This window comes from Henckelia pumila, chromosome 2, assembly GCF_033568475.1.
Source record: "Henckelia pumila isolate YLH828 chromosome 2, ASM3356847v2, whole genome shotgun sequence".
NCBI classification, from domain to species: domain Eukaryota; kingdom Viridiplantae; phylum Streptophyta; class Magnoliopsida; order Lamiales; family Gesneriaceae; genus Henckelia; species Henckelia pumila.
The window spans coordinates 70160763-70169070 of record NC_133121.1 but is presented as its reverse complement, the minus strand read 5'-3'; the positions used below and the strand labels follow the sequence as shown (position 1 = coordinate 70169070).

Here is an 8308-nt window from a genome sequence, read left to right as displayed (position 1 = left end):
TTTCTTGAAAACTTTTTAATTGATCACTCTTTTCATTTCTAATGACTCTATTTTTCTTGCTAAGGATGCAAGTTTAGCTTGAATATCTACATCTTCTTTAAGATGATAAATACCAACCCCATTTGTTGAATTATTGGTTTTACTTGGTGGTTCAATTGAGCCTATATTATCCCAATTTTGAGCATTTTCTGCTAATGACTCCAAATATTCCATAGCTTCATTTGGGTTTTTATCTTCAAAAGTTCCATTACACATGAATTCTATTATTTGCCTATCTTTAGGTATTAAACCTTCATAAAAGTGAGAAACTATTCTCCATATTTCAAAACCATGATGTGGGCATGTATTAAGTAACTCTTTATATCTATCCCAACATTGATAAAATGTTTCCCCTTGTTTTTGAGAAAAAGTTGTAATTTGTCTTTTAAAAGAGTTTGTTCTATGGGAAGGGAAAAACTTTTTTAGAAATTGTTGTTGCATTTCTTCCCATGATGTTATTGAACTTGATCTCAAATTTTGTAACCATGTTTTAGCTTTATCTTTTAAAGAAAAAGGGAAAAGCTTTAATCGAACAATATCCATGCTACAATTTTGATCATTACAAGTGTTGCAAACCTCCTCAAATTCCCTTAAATGCAAATATGGATTTTCAGAATCTAGGCCATGAAAATTTGGTAAAAGTTGAATGATTTGAGGTTTAAAATTGAAATTAGACGCAGCAGGAGGAAAAACTAAACAAGATGGTGTAACTAGTTCTTAATTGGATTCATGTGGTGCCTAAGTGTTCTTGGTTGTTCATGTTCTTGATTATTATTATTATTATTATTATTATCATCTTGATTATTAGAATTATCCTCCATGTTTAAAATATTTTCAGATACTCGAACAAGTCTACCACTTTGTTTACGACTCCAAAAAATCATACAATTAAAAACAACATACTATTCACATAAGTAACATTAATAACAAAAATTAAACTTAATTTATACCTCCCCGGCAACGGCGCCAAAAACTTGCTACAACTTAAATTTTAATTCACCCAAGTGTAGGTTGTCTGCAAGTAATATACTCGTGAGTACGAGATCGATCCACGGAGAGGATGCTGTAAGTTTAATTTTAGCAATGATATATTATAGATGGAAATATTATTATAAACTTTCAAATTCACAAATTTTAAAATTGTCAAGGCTTCAAAGGTTCATTGTTGGTTTATTTAAGATTGCTTAACAAAAATAAATAAAAGAAACTAAAATAAAAATAAACATAAAAGAACAATTAAATATTTAAACAAATATATCATATAATATAGTTCCCACTATATTAATATCAGATTAACCGATAATTAATATATGGTACCCATAATATATATATAAGTGCATAAATATAAATTGACATAAAAGTAAATGTTAGATCAAATCACCATATTTCATTTAGAACAACCGGCAGAGCCACGCTATCGTCTAAATAAAATATATGACTTTTTATGTTAGTTGCGAAAAATGTAAATGTTAGTAGCGGAAAGTAAATGTTAATTGCGGAAAGTAAAAGTTAGATGCGAGAAAATAAATGTTAGTTCAAATCACAATATATTATTTAGAATAACCAACAGTGTCACGCTATCGTCTAAATAATATATATGACTTTATTATAAATAAATACATATATTTATAGTATATAATTATTGTAGTATTTATTGTATCATATTAGACAACAAATCAAGGTAACCACATTCAAGGTACCAAGTATTTGATGTAAATAGATAACAATAAATCTTCCAAATTATACTTGACCAAAAATGAAACCTTTTCACCTTGACATAAAAAAATTTAGCTTGCCATGAACATGAAACTCAAGAATAAGGACAAAATAAATTTCATACTTGAACTTGAGAAATATTCACATTCAAACTTTTATTCTCACAATATTTATTTTACAAATGAGGAATTCTCTACACTCTTGCATACTACAAAGCTTATACAACACATCTATTTATAGGCCAAATGAGAGCAAGAGTCCAAGGCTCATTAAATGTGAAATAGTAAAGTTGGTGGGTGCTTGTCTCCTTGAATGTCAATACCATGACCCAACTTTAATTGGCATGTTTGATGCCTTAGACCACCGATTCTGTGGGGCCTCGGGTTGCTAATCTCAAATCTTAAGGGCATTTAATGAATAAGCATCATTAAACTAATAAGGAAAGAAAGGATCTAAAAAAAAAAATTTTTTTTTTTTTTTTTAAAAAAGGGGTGCGCCCCCGCCGCCAAAACTACCGCGGGGGCGCCCCTGTTTTTTTCCAAAACAGTAGGCTAATCTCCAGGCTGCGCGCGAGCCGTCAAAAACTACCGCGGGGCGCCTCCTGGAGCAGAAACTTACCCTGTTCTTTGTCCACAAATCTGATCCCTTCAACTCCTTCCAATTCATCAAACTCAAGTCTAAAACATGATATAAAAGATCCAATGATGCATATTAATATAAACAAGGTCTCAAGCATCTATACATGTATTTATTACATCGTACAAGTCACTAAAGAAACGATAAACGACAACGACACAAACTATCTCAAGTTTGATACATGTATTCCAAAACCAACTAAACCAAAGTTTCATTCTTCTAAAGTTTAAGACCTCATCTACAACCCGAGCCCTCACGTGCTAGACTCTCTCCCAGCTGTCAATGACGTCGATGATCAGCTCCTGCCCTCTCTGTTGTCATGCACACACAACAAAACAAGACAACAGCCGGATAAACTCCGGTGAGATATAATTCTCAGTATAACCAACATATCGAAAGCGTTAAATAAATCATATTAACTCTATTTCAAACTCGACTCAACAAATAGAGTACTCAAACACTTTAAATACGAATTGATTCACATAACTTCGAAGCCATCAAGATTCATAAATGATCTTGACATGGATATCCATCTAACGAGTTCGTAACCGACTCGCAAATAAGGTTAACAGCAACCTTGGCATAGAATCAATTCAATATAACATCATATCAACTCGAATATAAAGATCCACTACCTGAGATGGATCAACAACACCACAATTAATTCAAAACATAAACAAGTATGTGATTTTTGCGGGCCAACTCAAAGATAATCGTTCTTGAGTTTCAAAGTCCCTACTTCGCGATGTCGTCATTATACCTTCATTTATCTCGGTTCTGAACTCTTCAAATCTGCGAGATATAATCAAAATACATATATCAAACTTCATACCAATCTATCATTTCAGAAACGAGTCAAAACCATCAAGAATTCATCAATCAATCGCATTTCAAACCTCAACTCTTTCTTCGTTCGTTCAAAGTCGGCGTCTCGTGTCGTTGGCCTTCCAAACTTGACTGAAACTGAACAATAAAAATACTATAACATTGATAACATCTCAATAACAACTTCAACTCAGAATTCGGCTATCAAAACAGTTTCCAAAACTCGATTAAACGACGTAGCGATTCCAAATCGGTAACCGACGTAATCCCGACTTTGAAATCATTTCTCTTTCAATATCATTCAAACTTATAGATATATTTCACAAACCAGCTGATATAACTCATTCAAATCTTCATTGAAATAGCTATAATCTACAATCATAAGCTGGAGATCATAATTGGACACAATAACATAAGCTCATCAATTCCGGTGTTGCATATTCAAACGATAGAACACCAAGCACAATTCCAAAATTTCAGAATCTGATCTTTGCCACATATCAATTTCGAAATCCATAAAACATACATAAAACTTACACGAGATCGAAGCCCTCGTCGTAAGGATTTCAGAACACTTTTCGGAATCGAAATCGGACAACTGTAGCGAAAGATATAGCAAATCGAAAATCACAATTTCAAAGAAATTTGAAGAAGTCGGGCACTCTGTATTCTAATTCTGATTTCTGAATGAAGTACACGTATCCATGCTTCTAAAAATAGCAAAAATCAGATAGCTATAGATAAATTTCAATTTAGTCCCTGACAACCTCGTAAATTGCAATTCAGTCCTCGATTCTCTTTTTAATTCAATTTCAATCATAAATAATTTAAGAATATTAGAATTTAATCAAAACTCTAAATATTCCCAAATTAAATATACACGGATTAAAATCAAATTAAATTTTGGATTAATCTCTAATTAATCCCGGCCTTACATTTCTCCCCCACTAAGACATGAGTTCGTCCTCGAATTCATAAACAGTATAGATATGCAGTCCGCATGCTCATAAGAATAAAGAATAACTGAAAACTGAATAAGAACTCACATCAATGAAATAAGTAAGGAAATCGTTGCTTCATATCTTCTTCGACTTCCCAAGTTGCCTCTTCAACTCCGTGTCTACTCCATTGAATCTTCACCAATGGAATGGTTTTCGTTCGGAGTTGCTTCGTCTTTCTATCAAGAACTTGAATAGGTTGCTCGAAATAGCTAAGAGTATCATCCAACTCAGCTTCATCGGAGTGAATCACATGAGATGCATCAGATATGTACTTTCTCAACATCGATACATGAAAGACATCATGTATTCCAGATAAAGACATAGGAAGAGCGAGTCGATAAGCTAGATTGCCTATCTTCTCGAGAATCTCATACGGCCCAATATACATTGGAGATAATTTGCCTCGTTTACCAAATCGAACGGTGCCTCTGAACGGTGAAATCTTCAGAAACACTCTATCTCCCTGATCAAAAGATAACGGCCGTCGTCGTACATTCGCATATCTGGTCTGTCTGTGCTGTGCTGTTCTCATTCTCTGCTGTATCAGTTTCACCTTTTCAGTCATCTGTCTGATCATATCTGGCCCTAACTCAGGTACCTCAGAAACATCATCCCAATACAAAGGTGATCGACACTTCTTTCCATATAACGCTTCGAATGGTGCCATCTCTATACTCGTCTGATAACTGTTGTTATAAGAAAATTCCACGAGTGGTATAGAATTTTGCCATGTAACACCAAAATCAAGTACTACAGCTCTAAGCATATCCTCAAGCGTCTGAATAGTTCATTCAGATTGACCGTCGGTTTGAGGATGGTAAGCAGTACTCAAATGTAAACGCGTACCTAGAGCTTCCTGTAGGCTATGCCAAAAGTGCGAAGTAAACCTCGGATCTCGGTCAGATACAATCGACTTTGGCACACCATGAAGTCTTACCACTTCTCGAATATAAAGATCCGCCATTTGATCATGACGATAAGTCATTCGATAAGGAATAAAGAACGCAGATTTTGTCAATCTGTCAATGATCACCCAAACAGCATCGCATCCTCGAGATGATCGTGGCAACTTCGTTACAAAGTCCATGGAAATGTGATCCCATTTCCATTCAGGAATTGATAAACTCTGTAATAAGCCACCCGGTTTCTTTCTTTCAGCCTTCACCTGTTGGCAATTTAAACATTTGGATACAAATTCAGTCACATCAGACTTCATTTGTTTCCACCAGTACTGACTCTTCAAGTCGTTGTACATCTTTCTGCCTCCAGGGTGAACACTAAAGCGACTACAATGGGCTTCTTTCCGAATATTCTGTCTCAAGTCTGCAATATTGGGAACAACTATTCGGTTATTCACATAAAAGATATCATCGTCACTAAGCTTGTACTCAGACTGATGTCCTGATCTGATCATTTCAATCGATTTCTGTACATTCTGATCAGCTTTCTGTGCTTCTTTGATACGAATCAACAACTCTGGCTCAGCACTGATTGCATAAACTCTCATAGGCCTTCTATCTGTCTCAAATACATATCCAGAAACACAACAATTCTCAATCAAATTAGATACACCTATAGTAGATAAAGATAGAGCACATACTTTTCTACTCAGGGCATCTGCTGCTGCGTTAGATTTTCCCGGATAGTATTTGATTTCACAATCAAAATCTTTCAATAAATCAAGCCATCGTCGTTGTCTCATATTCAATCAGACTGTGAGAATAGATACTTCAGACTTTTATGATCAGAAAAGATTTCAAACTTCTCGCCGTATAAATAATGTCTCCAGATTTTCAATGCAAAAACGATAGCAGCCAATTCAAGATCATGAATTGGATACCTAACCTCATGTGGTTTCAGTTGTCGAGAAGCATAAGCAACAACATGTCCTTTCTGCATTAAAATACATCCCAAACCTTGGTGAGAAGCATCACAATAAACAACAAAATCCCCAGTACCTTTAGGGATTGTCAACACTGGCGCAGTAGTCAATCTCTTTTTCAGTTCAACAAAACTCCTTTCACATGCCTCAGACCAAACAAATGGTGCATTCTTCTGTGTAAGCTGTGTAATAGGCTTCGCTATAGATGAAAAATCTCGAATGAATCGACGATAATAACCAGCTAAGCCCATAAAACTTTGAATTTCTGGCACAGACGTCGGTCTTTGCCAACTGATCACAGCTTCTACTTTGCTTGGATCCACTGATATACCATCTCCTGAAATTATATGGCCAAGAAACACGACTCGCTGCAACCAAAACTCACATTTGGATAACTTGGCATATAATTTTTCTTCCCGTAACGTTCTCAATACAATTCGGAGATTATTAGCATGTTCACACATATTCTTAGAATAAATCAAGATATCATCGATAAATATGATCACGAAATCATCTAGATATCTTTGAAATACCCTATTCATCAATCCCATAAAAACTGCTGGTGCATTCGTTAGACCAAAAGGCATGACTATGAATTCATAATGGCCATACCTGGTTCTAAATGCAGCCTTAGGAATATCTTCATCTCTAACCCTCAGTTGATGATATCGGATCGCAAATCAATCTTTGAATATACTAACGATCCCTGCAATTGATCAAATAAATCATCGATACGAGGTAAAGGATAGCGATTCTTTACCGTTACTTTGTTCAATTGCCGGTAGTCAATACATAGTCTCATCGATCCGTCCTTCTTTCTAGCAAACAATACTGGAGCACTCCAAGGAGAGACGCTCGGTCTGATATAACCCTTGGCCAAACAAATCTTTGAGTTGGTCTTTCAGTTCTTTCAATTCAATCGGTGCCATACTGTAAGGTGCTTTTGATATCGGCTGTGTACCTGGCATCAATTCAATACTGAAATCTACCTCTCTGTATGGTGGCAATCCTGGAATCTCATCAGGGAATAAATCTGCAAACTCGCTCACCACCGGTATATCAGTCAATTTCGGACTAGTCTTTCAGTATATCGACTGCATAAATAAGGAATCCTTCTGCCCCTTTCTGTAACAAGTCAGTCATAGAAAGAAACAGATATCAAAGGAATTCTAGCTCGTGATCCCTAACCATAAAATTTCCATTCATCAGTCATATCAGGTCTGAACTTCACAATCTTCTGAAAAACAGTCTACTGTAGCTCTGTACTTGGTTAGCATATCAATACCGATTATGCAATCAAAATCAGACAAACGAGTACAATACAATCAAGCTCAATCTCATGCCCCTCACACTGTAATATACAATTTCGTACAGACTTCACTGATACAATACCTCGACCCAGAGGTGATAAAAATAGATACAACAGTAGCTAAGGGCTCAACAGGTAATGAATGCAATGCAACAAACTGCTCAGATATAAAAGTATGCGACGCAACCAGTATCGAATAAGACATAAGTAGGATAATCATAAAGAGAACAGTTACCTGCAATCACATCATCTGGTGCCGCTTGTGCTTGCTCCTCAGTCAATGCAAACACCCTTGCTTGTTGCCTTGGAGGTTGATTCACCGTCTGACCTCCTCCTCTACTCGGTGCTGCAGGCTGTGGTTGAAAAGAGTGAACAGAAGATGTAGATTGACCCACCGGTCTCGATGCTCCTGCACCTTGTGCACCTTCAGATCCTCATTGTGGACACACTCTTGCAAAGTGTCCCATCTTGTTGCAAATGTGGCAGCTTCCAAACACCCCTCTACATTGTTCATCAGTATGGCGACCTCCACATTTGTGCAATATACATCAGACTTCTGTCCAGCTCTAGACTGTCGGGATTCACTAGAACTAGAAGAGCTACCACTACCTGATCTCTTGAACTTTTTGCTCTTACCCTTGAAGAAATTTTTCTTTCCACTGCCGCTAACCTCCAGCTTCAAATCGAGGTGGCTGTGGAATCTGTTGCTGTTCTTGTGGTTGTCTCACTGGCTGTGGCACAAACTGTGCTCCTCGTTGTTTCAGTATTCCTGCTTCTGCACCCTTTGCTCGATTCAGAGCATCAGCAAAGGTATTCGGTCTTCCCGAATTCACCAGTGTAAACACATCATGATTCAAGCCATTGATAAATTGATCGGCTTGAGCTTCGTCACTAACAGCG

The 8308-nt window shown here is 36.4% G+C and overlaps 1 non-coding gene across 1 annotated transcript; it reads left to right on the top strand.

Annotated features, from left to right (window-relative positions):
• The first annotated feature begins 325 nt into the window (after positions 1–325).
• LOC140885783 (small nucleolar RNA R71) lies at positions 326–436 on the top strand. Its single transcript, XR_012151199.1, has one exon. It is a non-coding gene; the product is annotated as a small nucleolar RNA R71 (small nucleolar RNA).
• Positions 437–8308: the final 7872 nt, after the last annotated feature.